The following is an 18,669-nucleotide window of genomic DNA, read 5'->3' as shown; positions in this document are numbered from 1 at the left end:
TGCAGTCAAAGAAGGTCAAACAGGCTTTGGGGCGCTTTGCATTAAAATGTATTTGTTTCAGCAGATGGAAAAGGCAGCATTGGCAAACAACCCCCGTCTCTACATTCTACACTTAAAGGAAGTGTATGTTTTTGATCCTCCAATAATGGGAAGTTCTGATTCTCTATACAGCATGGCAGAGGTGACCTTGTTTCTTAGACTTCTTCCCAGGCGACTTTAGTCTGATAAAGCTGAGTGGATGTCATTCCTTGCTGAGTTGGGAGGTGGCTGTTGGCTGGGGGGGGGGGGGGAGGGGGCTGTTCTATCTGCAGGTGTAGGAGGGGCAGGATTTTTTTTTTTCCTCTGTGTTCTTTGAAGCTGAGAACAAGCAGGAGGATACAATTACTGACCCCCTTCTGCTGCAAGACAAAAGTAAAAGTTTCCAGACTGTGATACATTGGGCTGATCCAACTTTTCCCAAGAAGGAGCGTCCTGCACCCTGGCTACAACTCCTCAGGTGAGCGCTCCCCAGGACTGACACTTGGACTTTGTGGACCGACAGCTCTGCACATCTGCCTGTGTACAGTATAGGGTTAAGATTTGTATAGTGGATGATTTTGGCTGGCTTGCATGCCAGGAATGCAAAACATCATTTGGGGGGCTGTTCTGGGTTCAGAGATGTCATGATTGCTTCCAGCCACAAAGAAAACTCAGCGTTTTGTTACATTGGAAACTTTTCCTGTGTCCTGTCTTTTTTTTAGTTATTGCATTCCTTTATCTGATTTTAGATGTGGACATGGGTGCTCTGTGTGCCTCTCTGGCTATGGAGGAACTATTGTGTGCCAGGAAATTACAGGAGACAAAACTTTTTGTAGTTTTAAATAGAATGGAAAAGAGAGAACGGTTAAACCTCCTCCTTTTTTTTTTTTTTTTTTTTTTTTTTTTTTTTTTTATAAAGGAGAGATTCATTTCTATTTGTTTATCTATTTCTCTGTCACCAAGAGAAAACATGATGAGTATTTATAAAGGGGGGAGATCTTCCAACATGGACATCTGTTCCGGTGACAACTGTCTAGAAGGGGATTTCCCTTTTATTTCCTGTTGCATCTCCAGGACAGGAAGTGAAGTGCAATCTCTTACAATAAAATGTTGGGGGGGGGGGGGGTGGTGTTATCAAATCAAAACTGGAGCTAATTTTTAAGCCTGGTTCACACTAGAGCGATGCAATTTCAGGTGCAATTTATGTAGCGTGAGTAGTTTGCTATATATATATTTTTTTTTTTTTGTGATTTATTTTGTTTTTGTTTGTTTTTTTTTGTTTTTATGACTTGGGTGCTGCAGACTACTCTTACTTTTAGAGGGACCAAGGATTTGCCTGGGGAGCACGTTTAGGGCCGGTTCACACTGCAGGCGCGGCGAGGCGTCTCCGACTTGCCTCGCCGCGACCTGCGGCGACCTCAGCGGCGACTTGCAGAGGACTTCTGTATAGAAGTCAATGCAAGTCGCCCCCGAAGTCGCCCAGAAGTAATACAGGAACCTTTTTTCTGAGTCGGAGCGACTCGAGTCGCTCCTCTCAGAACGGTTCCATTGTACAGAACGGGGGCGACTTGCGGGAGCGAGGCGAGGCGAGTCGTGTCGCCTCGCATCGCCCGCTGTGTGAACCGGCCCAAATGAAAGGGTTGTAAACCATTATGGCTTTTCACCTTAATGCATTCTATGCATTAAGGGGAAAAATCTCTAGTGCAGCTGCCCCCCCTGAGCCCCCTTTTACTTACCTGAACCCAATTGTTCCATCAACTGGGACGAGCACAGCAGCTCCAGCCGCTGTCTCGGGTCCTCTTTGGATAGATTGATAGCAACACAGCCATTGGCTCCTGCTGGTGTCAATCAAATCCAGGGACGTGGGGCAGAGTCCTGCTGCTTGTGTGTCAATGGATGCAGCAGCAGGACTCGTCGCCCGCATGGGTGTCCCCTTGGGATGTGGGGAGGAGCCAGGAGCACTGCTGGGGGAGCTTAGAAGAGTAGGAGAAGGGCCACTCTGCAAAACCCTTGCACAGAGGAGGTGAGTATCATGTTTGTTGAGTTTTTTATTTTATTTTTAAATAATTTAAAAAATAAAATAAATTGGCCTTTACAACCCCTTTAAGGGAGAAGTACAGCCAAAGCTTGTTTGGCTGCACTTCTCCTAAGGATCACAGGAGTAAAGTTTGTTCTGCACTCCTGTGACCCATTTTCAGTAGACAGTGGACTTCAGCTGACATCCCAGAACTAGCCCAAGTTGGGGAAAGATCACGACCATATGGGTCCTAGGAGCCTGGACCAGCACCTGGCTCAGCCTCTCGGTGAGTTGCTAAGAGCCTGAGCCAGCCACTCCTGCCCCCTCCAAAGGTCTTGGCAATCCTTCTTTTTTTTTCAGTTCCTCAGTTTTTTGCCATGAGGTGCCATGCTGAACTTCCAGTGACCAGTATGAGAGAGTGAGAGCGATAACACAAAATTTACCACACCTGCTCCCCATTCACACCCGAGACCTTGTAACACTAACGAGTCACGTGACACTGGGGAGGGAAAATGGCTAATTGGGCCCAATTTGGACATTTCCGCTTAGGGGTGTACTGACTTTTGTTTCCAGCGGTTTAGACATTAATGGCTGTGTGTTGCGTTATTTTGAGGGGACATCAAATTTCCACTGTTATACAAGCTGTACACTCACTACTTTACATTGTAGACAAGTGTCATTTCTTCAGTGTTGTCACATGAAAAGATAGAATAAAATATTTGCAAAAAATGTGGGGGGTGTACTCACTTTTGTGAGATACCGTGTGTACGGCAACATCATTTTTTATGTTTGTGTTTTTTCAGAGAGGGATTTTAATTGCATTTTCCCCTGAAGACTGAAGTCATTACTAAGCAATAAATACTGTTTGTTTTTACACTGGCTGGCTGTTACCATACATGCCTCATATAAAGTCCCATTCATTTCTACTGAATCAGGGATGGAGACGTATTCACATACGTTTCATTATAAAGTCCCCCTCCCCCTTTTTTCATATTTTCTACAGGGACCTACCTGAACTATCTAATCAATCAGTGTCCAATCAGGCAGGCCCTTAGTTGTTGACATTTTTAAGGAGACCTCCTGGATCGAATCCGTCTCTGAAATCCCCGGATTATTATGTTTTTGTGATGAATGTACACGCAATGTTCCATTGTCTCTGCAGAGATTTTTTTGGCATGCGGATTTGTCCAATCTGAGCGTGTTGTCGTCTGATTGTGCATCTTTACAATACACTGTGAACCTGGCCAGGGAAATTGCACCGTGCGGGGGCAGAATTAACACCTACATTACGCAATAGTACTAACAGAGGTCAGTGTGAGAATCGCATTATGTGCGCTAAGCAAAAAATGGCGTTCTGCATAACGCTGGGGAGCCGCCAACTCTGGATTGTTATGTTGAACATTTTCTGCCAGCAAATAAAATGGAACAGCTTACACTCTTCAGGAACCTCCTACAATGGTCAGGTAGTCCCATCTGTTTACTTCTATGGGGCTCATAGATATTCCAGGACAGTTTTCCATTCTGAAACCTTTTTGGCTACATTGGGTAACAATCCATTGTCTGTGGGCTGCCATAACAACCCTGATAATTACACTGGCATTATCTGCCTAAAACCTCTTCATTGTCCTAAACGGGGACAAGCAGTTTTCTTCTCTAGCAGATCTAATCATACTTGCAACTAATAAGTGAAAGTTTCCTTTAGCTTCAAGAGTAAAGCCTGGTACAGACTATTTATCTCTGTTTAACCCAACGGGTTGAAGGAAAAATAACTTTCAGCTCCGGTTGAAGCTGCTGTACTAACAATCTGACGTTAGTACAGCGATCTCCTCCGCTGAGCTGTTTTTGTTCTGAGAAGGGGACAGACGGGTGTCGGTCGGTTTTCCAGCATTCCCATCCGACAGAAGCCAGCCAAATGGCTAGGCTGGATCGGCTGCCATACACTCAGGCCGAATGTTAGCTGGTTTTTATTGAACCAGCCGATGTCGCTTAACTTTTGTTGAGCGAGAAAAACCTTCTCTAAAGTCCGTAGACGTCCTCCCGAGCATGCGCTGTCGGCGCGTCCCTGCAGGCCACGCGTGGCGTGCTCTGTGATTGCTGAGGCTGACACTCGTTCCCGACCCCCTTATCACGTGATCAGCTGTCAGCCAATGACGGCTGATCACATGATGTAAACTGAAGATCACTGGCTTCTGTCAGAGGGACAATTGGTCCCTCACACAGAGAGCCATGGCTGCCTCATCTGTGTCTATCAGTGCTGCCCATCAGTGCCTATTAGTGCACAATAATGAAGGTGAAAAATTACATGTTTTCCCAATTTTATAACAAACTATGAAAGTGTTTTTGTTTATTTTTATTTATTTTTTTTTCCACAATTTTCAGTATTCGTGATAAAAAAAACAACCCAGAAGTGATTAATTCCCACCAAAGAAAGCTCTATTTGTGTGAAAAAAATGATATAAAACCTTTAATTTGGTTACAGCATTGTATGACAGCGCAATTGTCATTCAAAGTGTGACAGCACTGAAAGCTGAAAATTGGTCTGGGCAGGAAGGTGTTTTAAGTGCCCAGTAAGCAAATGGTTAACAGAAGTCAATGCAAGTCGATTAATGGGGCGTGACTTGTCATGCGACTTTGACCTCCCAAGTCGCGGTATTGTGAACCAGGGCTTACTATGCAGTTAGACCCCTTTCACGCTGGGGCATTTTTTCAGGCGCTTTACGGGTGCTCTTTTTTTTTTTTTTTAACGCTAAAGCGCCTGAAAAAATTCCCAAGCATGAAAGGGGTCTAACTGAAAGAAGCCTCATCTGCAATCCCAATGTGAGAGCCCGAGTGATTTCACACTGAGGCGCTGTGCTGGCAGGGCGGCAAAAAGTCCTGCAAGCAGCTTCTTTGCAGCGCTGCAAAGAATCTGCTTGCAGGGCTTTTTTTATGGTGCAGTCGTAGGTGCGCAGTAGGTAGGTTTCATCCCAGCAGTCTATTTTGCTATTGCTAACATTTAACGCACCACATTTAAATCGCACCCTGTACCCTGTGCACCGTGCTGATAAAGTGGCAATGCATAACTTGTGTGTACAAATACCGCTGAAGTTTTATATATAAAAAGAAGAAAAAAAAGTGTGACTGTATCCGTTCTGTCGCTAGTCTGTCACTTCCTATGTAAGTGTTTTCAGCCACTGGTGCCAAGAAAATTAAACAAAGGCTGATTCTTGAACGTGGCTCCCCCAGACGATAGCTGTGTAAGTCTATTATGTAGGGGTGTGGGTGTATGTACATAATGCATGGATATGTTATACTGGCGGTGGTATGCAGGCACGCAGAAGTTGGGATGTCAGAACGTGACCCGTTATCGCTGACCTCCAATCTTGGACTTCACGCAGTTTGTATCTTGTTGGCAGCTTCTATTCGGGTCTTCTGATGGAGTTCAGTCTGGAAGTTTGCTGTAGTGGACGGGAGTTGCTTGCATGTTTGTCGTGAAATGTGGATTGAATCATGTAGCTGATATGTTTTTGTTCTGTTCTCGGGCTTCTATTTATCAGAGGAATTTTCCGTTAATACTTGAGAAGAGATTTGCTTTGTTCACCACATTTGTGTTTTTTTTTTTTTGGTCCTTTTGAAGGCAAAACTCATCTGGCTCAATTGCTAAATCCATCCTATGCACTTTCCTTTTAGTTTAGAGGCCTTTTACTTTTCACCTTCTCCCGCTTTTCACCTTCTCCCGCTTTTCACCTTCTCCCACTTTTCAGCACTGAACGCTCTTATGCCGCATACACACGAGCGGACTATCCGGCGGACTTGGTCCGGCGCACAATCCGACGGACTTTGCAGCTGAGGTCCGCCGGACTTTCTAGCGAACGGACTTGGCCACACACGTTCACTCCAAAAGTCCGGCGAATTCGAACATGATGATGTAGAATAAGGAAATTCGTAGCCAATAGCTACCCTAGCGTCAGGTTTTAGTCCACCGGACTAGCACACAGATGAACGAATTGTCTGCAAAAAGCCGAGTCCCGCGGACAATTTTGAAGCTAGTCTTCTTTCTAAGTCCGCCAGACGTTTGGGGAGAAAAAGTCCACTGAAGCCCACACACACACGATCGAATTGTCCGGTGGACTCTGGTCCGCAGGACCAAGTCCGCTGGATAGTCCGATCGTGTGTACACGGCATAAGTGTCACTGGTCCCAAAAAAGTAAATGTCTGATTTTGTCCGCCGCACTATCACAGTCCTGCTATAAGTCACTGATTGCCACCATTACTAGCAAAAAAGCAAATTTCTATAAATCTATCCCATAGTTTGTAGACACTATCATTTTTGAGCAAATCAACCAATCAATTGGGATATTTTTTTTTCTTAACAAAAATATGTAGCATAATACATAATCTGTTTTTTTTTTTTTTTTTTTTTTTTTTTATTTAATTGGGTACGTTTTATATCAGAAAGTAATTATTTTTTGTGCAAAAAAAAAAAAAAATGCAGAGATGATCAAATACCACCAAAAGAAATCTCTGTGGGGGGGGGGGAGGGGAGATTTCAATTTTATTTGGGTACAGCGTTGCATGCCTGCGCAATTGTCAGTTAAAGTAACGCAGTGCCGTGTCGCAAAAAAATTGCCTAGTTATGAAGGGGGGAAGGTGTTAAATCTTTTCCGCAGCTGAAGTGAATAAATTAAGAAACATACTCTATCCAGCACTGTCTTCACTGGAGTCATTTTTTTCACTTGTCTTAAGCCTGGTACATGCTATATGTGTTTTTTTTGTTTTGTGTTTTTTTTTTTTTTCTTTTAACCCAGCATGTTGAATGAAAAAAGAAAAACCTGTCCACTCCAATTGGAGCTGTTGTACTAACTATCTGAAGTTAGTACAGCAATCTCCTCCGCTAACCTGTTGTGTTCTGACAGGGGGCTGGACCCCCGCCAGAACACTCCGATCACCACTGATTGGGAAGCTGGTCCGCAGCTGGTTTTCCAGCACGCTCGTCCGACAGAAACCGGACAGGCCAACATACACCTTACCAATCGCTCATGTCTGCTACCCCTCTCTGTCAATTTCCTCCACTGGCTTCCACTCGCCCAGCTAGTTAAATTGAAAATACTCACAACTACTTACAAAGCCATCCACAATTTACCCCCCAGCTACATCACTAGCTTAGTCTCTAAATACCAACCTAATCGTTCTCTTCGATCCTCTCATGACCTCCTGCTCTCTCTACTCCCTCATCACCTCCTCCCATACTCGTCTCCCGGACTTTTCCAAAGCCTCTCCAATCCTATGGAATGCCCTACCCCAATCTATCCACTTATCTCTACTCTGTTAGCTTTCAGACTATCCCTGAAAACCCTCCTTCAGAGAAGCCTACCCCCCACCCACACCTAACAACTGTATTTTCATTTTCTACATCAGCTCATCAACCACAGTTATTACCTTTTTTTATTTCCACTTGACCCTCCCTTCTAGATTGTAAGCTCTAATGAGCAAAGTCCTCCGATCCCTCCTGTATTGATTTGTATTGTAACTGTACTGTCTGCCCCCATGTTGTAAAGCGCTGCGCAAACTGTTGGCGCTATATAAATCCTGTATAATAATACACATGGGCAGTTGGCTGTTTTTTTTTTTTGTTTTTTTTTAACCAGCTGATGTCTCCCAACATTCGGCACGTGTACGGGGCTTTAGTATTCCCTGTGCTGCCACCTTGTCTGTGTGAGCCGGCTATGGCATTCTGCTGTCTTACAGCCTGCTTCCCACTGAGTACCCGATCCCCAAAAATGTTAGAAAGGGGTAGGGGAGAGGCAGCTAAAGCTGGCCATAGTTGAATCAACATTTGGGCTGTTCAGAAGGGACTAGCTGAATTTTAGTCCACCTATGTCCGTTCCCATTTATGGATCCAGTGATCGACTTTTCACGAACGGGACTGCTGGAAAATTTCGGTTTGATCAGCAATGTATCCAATTGGCTGCAGCACTGATCTGTGTATTCTGATATCGGAGGAGTCCCCACTGTCAGAATACAGAGGTGCAGTGGGGATTCGTTCATCCATCTTGGGTGTGTGTGTGTGTGTGTGTGTGTTTTTTTTTTATTTTTGTTTTTTTGTTTGTTTTGGTTTTTTTTTTTTGTTTTTTTTTTATCCCTGCATTAGGGTAAATAAAACCTAAACACCCCACTAACTATTCATGCCCCCAAACTGTTTCCTGAGCCCTCTATAGATGCAGCGTTATGCCCGGCTGCAGCTCTTCTCTCCCTTCCTCCTGCTTTTACAGGCTTCACTGTGAGCAGCGGGGGCCATGGGCGCCTGCTGCTGTTCATTTAATCCTGTGGGGGAGGGCCGACCCTCGCTGTGTGTTTGTGGACTCGCACAGTCTGGCTCGGGAGTGACTCTGCATGGGTGCCCCCATAGCACATAGCATGCTATGGAGGCACTCGTAAGAAGACTGGGAGAGCACCGGCAGTGGACTGTCAAAGAGCTAAGGGGCTGCTCTGTGCAATTGTTACACAAAGCAGATGGGTATACCCCCCCCCCCCCCATTTTTTTATTTATTTTTTTCATTTAAAAAACATTGCCTTTTTAGAACCACTATAACTGAAGGTCCGCTTTAATTCAAAATCTTGCAGGATATCGGAATATATTGTCCCCTAGCCGGATGCCAGTTGGTTAGCCATACAGTTTGCCCGCACACAAATTACATTTTCAAGTATTTTTCTTTTGCCCTTTGTTCAACATCCTAGATTATGGTTCATTTCATGAGCTGCCAAATGATACCCTAATGTGTGCAGACCCTTCTAGTGATTACATACACAGCGATTTTATTGTCTGATCGATTCAATTAGCAAGAAGTCAAACAGCCTTCACTCAAACTGCAGTCCAGGGGCTGAATGTGGCCCTTTGCTTGATTTTTATTTAGCCCTTGGGGCACTATTCCTCCCACTGACACCACTAATAGGGGCACAATTCCTCCCACTCCCACCAATGATGGGGCACAATTCCTCCCACCAATGATGGGGCACTATTCCTCCCACTCCCACCAATGATGGGGCACTATTCCTCCCACTCCCACCAATGATGGGGCACTATTTCTCCCACTCCCTCCACCAATGATGGGGCACTATTTCTCCCACTCCCTCCACCAATGATGGGGCACTATTTCTCCCACCCCCTCCACCAATGATGGGGCACTAATTCTCCCACTCCGTCCACCAATGATGGGGCACTAATTCTCCCACTCCGTCCACCAATGATGGGGCACTAATTCTCCCACTCCGTCCACCAATGATGGGGCACTAATTCTCCCACTCCGTCCACCAATGATGGGGCACTAATTCTCCCACTCCGTCCACCAATGATGGGGCACTAATTCTCCCACTCCGTCCACCAATGATGGGGCACTAATTCTCCCACTCCGTCCACCAATGATGGGGCACTAATTCTCCCACTCCGTCCACCAATGATGGGGCACTAATTCTCCCACTCACTCCACCAATGATGGGGCACTAATTCTCCCACTCCAATGATGGGGCACTAATTCTCCCACTCACTCCACCAATGATGGGGCATTAATTCCTCCCACTCACTCCACCAATGATGGGGCATAATTCCTCCCACTCACTCCACCAATGATGGGGCATAATTCCTCCTACTGACACCAATGATGGGGCATTGTTTTTACTCCCACTGGCCACAGCCCAGCCCCCCTAAAGTTGAAATTACAGTCAACCGGCCCCTTGTTCATGAAGTTTGGAGACTCCTGATCTAATGGGTTGTTGAGTATAGGTTGATTATTCCTATCAATGCACTCGACTTGAAATGATCATTTATGGAAGCGTGTATGGCCTCAAGCTGAAATTGGCTCAGCGTATGGCCACCTTTCGATGCCATGGGTGGGCAGAGGTCCCTCGGATTAAGGAAGCGCCCTTCCTCTCCCCATCCTGCTCCAGAAGCAGTTAACACCTTCTGCCCAATTACAGATTCCTCTGCAAGTTTGTATACACTCCATGAGCTTTAATGAGCATTTACAATGCTGGAAAGCTGCCATTCTTGCTCCCTAGGGCAACACTGAATGGGTTCCGTCCTCCACATGAGTCTCTCAATGAGCTGTTAAATTGGGGAAGGTTCAGGCTATTTATAGTCACCCTGGCCTTAAACAGGTTAGGATCTGTCAGATTGTCAAAATTTATGACCAAAATGTTCTACAAGGGGCTGACTCTGACAGATTTGGAATTGAAACGGTTTGAAATTCAACAACTATATAGCAATTGAAATGCTGCATATTGTTGGTAATTGTGTTGATCCAACAGCCATTCTCAACAAGGGTTCCTCCAGAAGTTGTTAGAGGTTCCTGAAGCTGTGGCCGATGACCTTCCGTCCCATTTCATGGGGCTGCATAATTCTGGGTCCAAAGACACTTTACAGAGCCAGTGGTATGACCGTAATCATTTTAAAGGATTCATCCACTTTTTGCAGAAAGAAATGTAATGTGGTGCACTGGTGTGTGTATTTACTGCATGGGTAAGGGAGGCTTGTTTGATGGAGGAGTTGTAGGGGGTCTATTAGAAAAGAATGGAAGTGCAGGAATCGCTGTAACCAGTCGGTGCTTGGTGTATTTATTTATTTTAGGTACTTGTATAGATCCGGCAGTGCTTTACATATACATTTTATACATTCACGTCAGTACCTACCCTCAAGGAGCTTACAATCTAAGGCCCCTAACTTGCATTCATAAATATACATACTAGCGCCAATTTAGACGCGACCCAATTAACCTACCAGCATGTCTTTGGAGTGTGAGAGGAAACCGGAGCACCCGGAGGAAACGTACGCAGGCACAAGGAGAACATGGAAACTCCAGGCAGGTAGTGTGGTTGTCGGGATTCGAACCCTTTACTGCTAGGCGAAAGTGATAACCACTATACCACTGTGCCGCCCAGTGGTGTACTGTAGCCAGAGGTACAAAAATAAAATGGTTAATGCCTTTATCTCCTTGTTCTGCCCCTTGAGAAGGAGAAAACAGTTGCTTGTGTTTTAATCATTTACTGTATTTGAGACTGAAGACCGAACTGATCAATGTGGACCGCAGGTAATCTGGTCCTAGTGTAGTGTTGGCCTTCCTCCATGAAACTCAGTCTCTCTGCTGACAGGGCTCTTTAACCTTTCCTTTTATCCATGATTAGGAAAGTTTTGACCTTGAACTTGACGTTAATTACCTTTCTTTAACTCTTGACACGTTTCTTACTCGCCTCCCCCACACACCTATTCACTCGCACCTCTGCTGTCCCCTCCCCGTGTTCAGCTTCTTACCACCTGCGATCTCCACCTCCTCGTCTTCACATTCTGCACAGAAGGGGTGTACAGACAAAGCCGCCATCTCCCGTGTTACAATACTCCGGGACTGATTAGGAATGCAGGTACGGAATATAGTGCTTTGCTTGATGTTTGCACCTCCGATCTGCTGTGATCCTCTTTGTAACTTGACTTTTTGAACTTTGGATGGACTCTAGTGGGTTCATCTGCACGTTGGCATCTTTCATGGTTTTGAGGACTCCACAATGAGATCTTTTAACCTCAGTTTTCTTTTAATGTAAAATTGTTTAACATCTACAACAGTGCTTGTCAACTCCAGAACGTATGTACTGTATCCCCCACGCAAGTCATGGGTTTTTAAGATTTTTCTCCATAAGAACAGCTTCAGTTATTACTGATCCAATGACCTAAAAAGTCCAGCCAAAAGTTTTTTTAGTTTTGGAGACGATGAGGCAGGATTGGAACCCCTGTCAGGTTCTTACTCATATCTGCAAAAGAAACATCACTGACTGTCAAGGGCAACAAAGGTCTCAGCAGATGGGAAGTGAGGGCAAATCTGCAACCGGGACACAGATGTCAAAAACTCACCACCTCCTAAATGTTTATTTCGGGATGTCTAGACCTTTAAAAATACCTGTACAATACGGATACCTGTAGATCGGACTTTATTGGGGCATTAATTGAGATCTGAAGTATTGCTGGGTGACTGGTCTTGTATTCTCCAGCCCCCCGTTCGGTAGATTGTGTATGTAGTTACTATGTACAGCACACAATGGTCATTTCTGGGCTTGCAAAGGCATTTGTTGCACACAAAGTGCATTCATATGCTTTTGGCATATTTTAAATTAATTTTTGTGCCCAGATCTCAGCTTTAAAAATGCTGTCTGCACCCGAGAGTGGCACATATGGTAGCTGATATGGCTATACAAACATTGCAACATTTTCACACGTGCTGCTAAATATAAAGAGATTGTAGTGTACAATAGACTTTACTCTGATATTACACCAAAATTATGTATACAGAAGTGATATGGCATCTGCTGTTGGAAGATATGTGGTTTGGGGGAACTTTAATGAATTGTGTGCTTTATTGGTACTTGTGAAAACTGACTTGCTTGGCCCCGTAGGGTAGAGTTCACATGCCTGAACATGACAGTAAAAAAGGGCAATTGCAGGCAAAGTGCTAAATCTGTTCCAGGCAAAGATATAAAGCACCTAGAATCTATACCAGCACCATTTTACCTAGTAATGGATTTGTAGTGTACTTTTGTGAACAACTCTACTCTGCATTGGAGGTTGATGACACTCTGTTTTCAGTTCTATAGATTCTCCACCCCACCTCCTGCCTACTCTTTTAGAATAGTAGTGAAATCACCAATGGTAATGCTTTGCTGTGCGTCGCCCAAAAACTTCCAACCCCATCCGTTACAGCAGTCTTTCTCAATCTTATTAACTTGGAGGGACAATTGAAATAACTTTCTGGCCTCTGGAAATCTCTGCTAATAATAACTCTATCAACATTTCATGGTACATTTAGTAGGGTGGTCACGTTGAAGGATGCTCCTTTCATTTGTGGTCAATTAGAGTTTTCAAAGTGGCAGGAATTGCTCATTGCTTGGGACACCTAGCAACCTCCCTGGAGGAAACCTGGTTTGGAAGGGCTGCATTACAGACTAGACACGCTTTGTTGAAAGCCTGATTTAGCTGTTAGGTGATTTTGTAAAAGACAAATGTCAGATGGCTGTATTGGTGACTTTTATAAAAAAAAATAAAAATTTGATGACTTTTGCAGGAGAAAACGACTTGAATCTTTCTCTGTGCTTTGCACGTTTCCCTAACCCCATGATTGTGCCTGGGTCTGGCTTGACTTTTCTCACCTTTTTCAGTCATTGCTCCCTTTAAAAGAATGCAAAAACTTGAACGCTAGTCTACAAGAGGACCCCCTCCCCAACCCAGGTCAAACTGGGTCCCATGCCCGTAGCACCCTTGTGCCACCCAGGGTGCCTTGACACCCTGGTTGAGAAATCCTGATCTAGAAAATCTGCTGTCAAGCCAGATAGTTACTTTTTCCAGTCATTGCAAAGTACAGGTTCTCTTGAACATCCATGCGGTTTATTTGTAGATGGTCATTAGGACACTGCACTAGAGAACGTTGGTTTAAATGTAGAAATTCTTGTTCTCGTAAACTTGGTATTGCTCAATCTCAAGAATAAATTTGTGTATTTTAATACGTTAATAAATGGCCTGAACTAATGAACCTGTGCATATAGCTGCAAGCAAATCTGCCTCCTTCCAGCTACCCCGGTGCTTCTATAACGACCTTAATAACAGAAGCTTGCAGTTAATGGATTAGAAATTAAAATTCCACAGAACAGCCGTGAGTGGTGTCATTCATTATCAGAAGTATAGGGGAGGAGGGTGTGCACGCTTCATATAGGGGGTGGTCAGGCCCGTAGGGGGAAGCGTTTCAGGAATTTCTAAAGTTTACGGATTATCCTCCCTTTTTTTTTTTTTTTTTTTCTTTTTTTCTCTTTATGTATTACTCCTCGGTCAGCCATGTAGTGTAATGGTGCAGAACCCTAACAGAAAGGGAACAAGACCAGATTGTGAGCAGAATAGTTTTCAGGGTTTACAGATTATGTAGATCTAAGCCTAATTTTTGTTTTCTTTTTTTTTTTTTTTTCCATTTCTTTTTTTTTTTTTATTTATTTATTTTTTCTTCTTTTCTTTTTTTTTTTTCTTTTTTTTTTTTGTTTTCCTTTTTTTTTTTGTTTACAATAGAGTAGGGAAGGTTCAGAAATGTAACATTTAATAGTTTGTCACCAATGGGGAAAATCTTCCAATGGGGACACTTGTTTGGTGACCCAGTCACCCACTCACTTCCTGTTGTGTCTCCAGCACAGACCAAAAATAGCCGACAGGGGTGGTTATCAACCCTATCCAAAATAAAAAACATGTTTTGGCTTTAAATCCACAAAAATGATATCCTTCTTGTCTTGATAATTGAAAATTAACTGAAAATGTAAACCTTGAGATGCATGCAAGGAGTAGTATGGCAATTGGGTTATCTGAGAACCCTTGCTGGTGGTTTGGGAGTGCTTTTCCCAAACTTGCCCACTGCAGGCCTTTTTATTGTGTCTGAAGGGAAGGAAAAGGAAAAGTTTCACAGCCACAAACCAGATTAAAATCTTTGCTTGTGACTAGTGTGTTAAAGGTGATTTATAATTGGAATGTGGTATGTACAGAGAAAGATTAGAAGGTTCACAGCACAAGTTTTAGTAAACATTCTTCCACTGACCCTTTAGGCTCAGCCGCAGGTTTTTTGTTTTAATTCAATTTAAAGTGGTTATAAAGGCTCAAGGTTTTTTACCTTTCTGCATTCTATGCATTAAGGTAAAAACCTGTGTGCAGAAGCCCCTCTAATACTTTTACCTGATCCCCCATCGCGATCCAGCGATGTGTACGAGAGCCTTGGCTCTCTGGGGACTCTCCCTCATCGGCCTTTGGCTCCCACTACTGTCAATCACAGCCAGTGAGGAGAGATTGTGGGGCCAAGCAGTGGCTCTGTGTGAATGGACACACGGAGCCATGGCTTGGGTGCCCTCATAGTAAGCTGCTTGCTCTGGGGGCACTCTGCAGGAAGGAGGGGCCAAGAGCGCCTGTGTGGGATCCGAGAACAGGAGGATTCGGGCTGCTCTGTGCAAAACCACTGCACAGGGCAGGTAAGTATAACATGTTTAACAAAAAAAAAAAATTGCCTTTTTAACGTTTTCCAGGCTGCCCTTTGTTTTGCTGGGGAAAAAACTGTGCACAGAGCTCAATAGTTCAAGCCTAAATTTCCACACAGGTGAATGATCCAGTACAGTGACCCCTCCCCCTTCTCACTCCATAACTGAACTATGTAGGGTTTGTTAGATAGTCTAAGGCAGGGGTAGGGAACCTCGGCTCTCCAGCTGTTTTTATACTACAAATCCCATTATGCCTCTGCCTCTAGGAGTCATATCTGTGATTGTCAGGGTCTTGCAATGTCTCATGGGACTTGTAGTTTCAAAACAGCTGGAGAACTGAGGTTCCCTACCCCTGCTCTGGGCAAACCACCTCTGCTTTTTGTAGGACACCCATAGTGCTCCTGAGTCATTGGTCCAGCGTTTAGTTCCTGTGCATATCGAAGTTGAGCAGATTCAACCAATAATAATAATGTTAAAATGTGTGTTGCATCTTATATGGTGCGCCTGCGTCTCCTATGTGTTTAATACAAGTACAAAATGCAGTCTGTGGCTTAGAAGATCTTATCACACTTTCTTATTAGAGTTATCCAAAAGTAATTCCCCTGCAGCCCCAAAGCAGGAAGGGCAGGGGAGGAGCAGCGATCAGCGAATACTTGTCTGACGAGCCCAAAATTGTGCTTTTTTTTTCATTTAACATCCTGAGACAGAATCTGAGAACAAGATAATATCTTCAGGTCTCCGCATTCCTGAGACTGACAGCTGTGCACTCTGCAATCCACCGCTAGTTTGTACTTGGCACATTTTAGCATGATTACTACTTCTTTGGTAAAGATTTCCTTACATAACCCTTAATAAAGCAGCATTTTATATACTTAAGGACATATACGCTTCATCAGGCTAAATGGAGCTGCCCGGTTAACATCCCCCCAGGATACAAAAATCTGCCTTTGTCATGAACTAAGCTTGGGACGTCCAAAAACTTCCAAATCTTCCAGGTTATGGTAGATATAGATAGATAGATTTAGGTAGGTGTGTGTGTATAGATATATATCTCTACACACACACACACACACACACACACACACACACTCTCTCTATCTGTGTGTGTGTGTGTGTGTGTATAATCTATTTCATATTCCTAGTTAAATTTAACTGGACTTGTTCTGTATTGTTAAAGACTTTTCGTAGCTTTCCCAATCTTGTTCCCGATTACAAAGAATGGGGAGTTTAAGGCTTTTCAGTAAGAAGAAATGTGGCTAGTATTACTTACGTGTTGCTGTTATCGGACAAGTCACAAGAAAAACAAGTGGTGTGTCCTGAGATTGAACAGATGTCACCTCGCCGGTCCAGGTTGTCCTATGACCTCTCCCTCTCTGGGAGACCTGTGCACATGCGGTATGCAAATGCTGACTTTTGTTAAACTTGGCACTTAGATGGGTCCATAAATAGCTGTTCCATACTGATGGATGCTGGGCTATTGAGGGATACTTCTAGGTGTAATAAGTTTAAATGATAGTAGAAAACACCTGTTGTAATTCACCGAGGTGGTGAACTGTTGGTTCGTTGTCTTGTAGTGTCATTCTAGCACCCGAGCATTGCATATAGGTAAAAGAAACTGACCGCTCTATCTTCCACAATGATTGTTTATTAATCCAAGCATAGTACAAAATAATACAGGGCTTGCGCGTTTCGTCGCACAGCCTTCTTTTGCCTATATAGGTGTAATAAGTACCTGATGGTAGAGAGGCTCATTACAACACAGATTTTACAACTAGTTGAATCTCCTCCCTCATTTGGAAGCCAGGCGTTTAACTTTGTCCATTTATTGATTATTGTTAATTTGTGGAGCAGATTGTAGCAGCGATAGTTCTCTATTTTTCCTGCTGCCCGCTTCCTTAGCCATGGATTATGTGCATAATACAGACCATATATTTAATTATCATCTAACGCTGATCTTGCTTTTCCCATATTTGAAGTGCAAGTTTTCAAAGTAAAAACAACACAGGAAATCTCCTATTCCCAAAATGCATCAAATTCTAAACTTGCTTTTCACATATTTGGATTGCTTTTTATGTGAAATGATGCAGGAAATCCCACAAAGCTAAAAGATCACACTGAGGATTTCCAGGAGCTTACAATGACAGCTGTCACTCCCTGCGACTCCTTTCATCTACCACTGTAAACCTTTTATTGTGTAGAATAACGCAGCATAAGGTGTGTCAAAGGTTTTGTGGGTGGTTGATCAATAAAATCTCAACCTAAGGGATAACACTGATGCCCCGCTGGTGCTACCACTAGGCAAACTAGGCAGCCCGACCTCTGGTGTTCCTACTCTCTTCTCTCTGCAGCAAGCAGCCACCGCTCCTTTTGCACATAGTGTTGGAGGCACAGTGGTGGCAGAGGACTGCACTCTGTCCCGACTGCCGAATGCATGGAAACAAGCAAACATTTATTGATGGGCGCTGGTGAGGCTGCCATTGATGGGTGCATTACAAAGGTGGGGTATACATGAGCCGGGCAAATGGGGTGGAACCAGGGTGGGTGGCAAAATAAGGTTTTGCCTAAGGGGTCAAAAATCCTTGCACCAGCCCTGCACTGACCAGTGCTGGTACTGTAGATGTCGTGCATCCCAACCTTATGGCAAACCTAAAGGGAAGCAGAACCTATACAGGGTCTATACAGACGATTTTTGCCGTAAAAATGGCGCCTGAAAACTGCTTCCCATTTATTTCAATGGAAGCTTTCACTCTGGGGCGGGGCACTTTAAAAAGCAGCATCTTTGGGACATGTTTGGAGTGCCTCAAAAATGCCCATCCATTGAAATGAATGGGAAGTGCTTCAAAAGCGCCGCAAAACAGCTCCCCCCCCCCCCCCCCTTTTTTTTTTTTTTAAGATCATCATCAATGTTTTTTTATGGGCAGTTTTTTTGATTGCCTCAGTGTGAAAAGGGTCTTGGTAATGTAGGGATTTTCCTTTCTTGCAGTCAGGTTGTCTCTTGAATCCGGTGTAAGGGAAGGGGGAATTCTGCTTCAACTGGAAATCTTCTTCTTTAACCGATTTCCTCCACCAATGTTTAAATTCTTCTTGTATTTTAAATCGTAAAGGAAATTTGATGTGGCCTTTCTGGGAGGGCTGGAAGGAAGTCTGTATGTGTGAATTCCCTTTGAGTCTCTTCCCACTGCTTGTAACTTTAGGAGTTTGTCGGGGAATTAATTGGATGGTCAGTGCTCCGTGAGATGGCTTTGATCATAATCTGGGAAATAAGCGGCTGGTGATTTTCTATTGTTTCACAACTTTGATAATTAACTTTTTTTTTTTTCCTCCTTAAAGTAGGCCTATCATCCAGGCCCAGGAATGGCAGCTGAGGGCAGCTATACAACTTGTTAGCAACTGGATATCACTGGTTGCTTTTAAAGTCGTACTGATTGGATCGAAGGATTGGAGCACCACACCGACACGTTGAGATCGAAACAGGAGGTTTTATTCCAAACCTGTAGCAACTCCATACCCAACATTTTTCTACAGCCACACTCAATCCTTCCCCTTCCTTGTCAAGGCTTAAGAGAACGACTGTTGGGGGACTCGGCTATTGAGAAAATCGGGATCTTTGTAAATTAAAA

At 44.0% G+C, this 18,669-nt stretch overlaps 1 protein-coding gene across 2 annotated transcripts in view; it reads left to right on the top strand.

The window, feature by feature from the left end:
• The first annotated feature begins 336 nt into the window (after positions 1–336).
• LARGE2 (LARGE xylosyl- and glucuronyltransferase 2) overlaps positions 337–18,669 on the top strand; it is a 38,101-nt gene continuing 19,768 nt past the window's right edge. Inside the window, exon 1 of one of the 2 annotated variants that reach the window (XM_077461879.1) lies at positions 337–496. The gene's annotated coding sequence lies outside the window, so the exon portion shown is untranslated. Of the gene's footprint in view, positions 497–11,277; positions 11,426–18,669 lie in introns of those variants that run through there. The other variant, XM_077461890.1, reaches the window with a different exon arrangement.

Source organism: Lithobates pipiens, unplaced genomic scaffold, assembly GCF_037356315.1.
Source record: "Lithobates pipiens isolate NorthernLeopardFrog02 unplaced genomic scaffold, aLitPip1_a1.2 Scaffold_10, whole genome shotgun sequence".
Lineage (NCBI taxonomy): Eukaryota > Metazoa > Chordata > Amphibia > Anura > Ranidae > Lithobates > Lithobates pipiens.
Note: the sequence above shows the minus strand (reverse complement) of the source record. Positions and strands in the feature narration are given on the sequence as shown.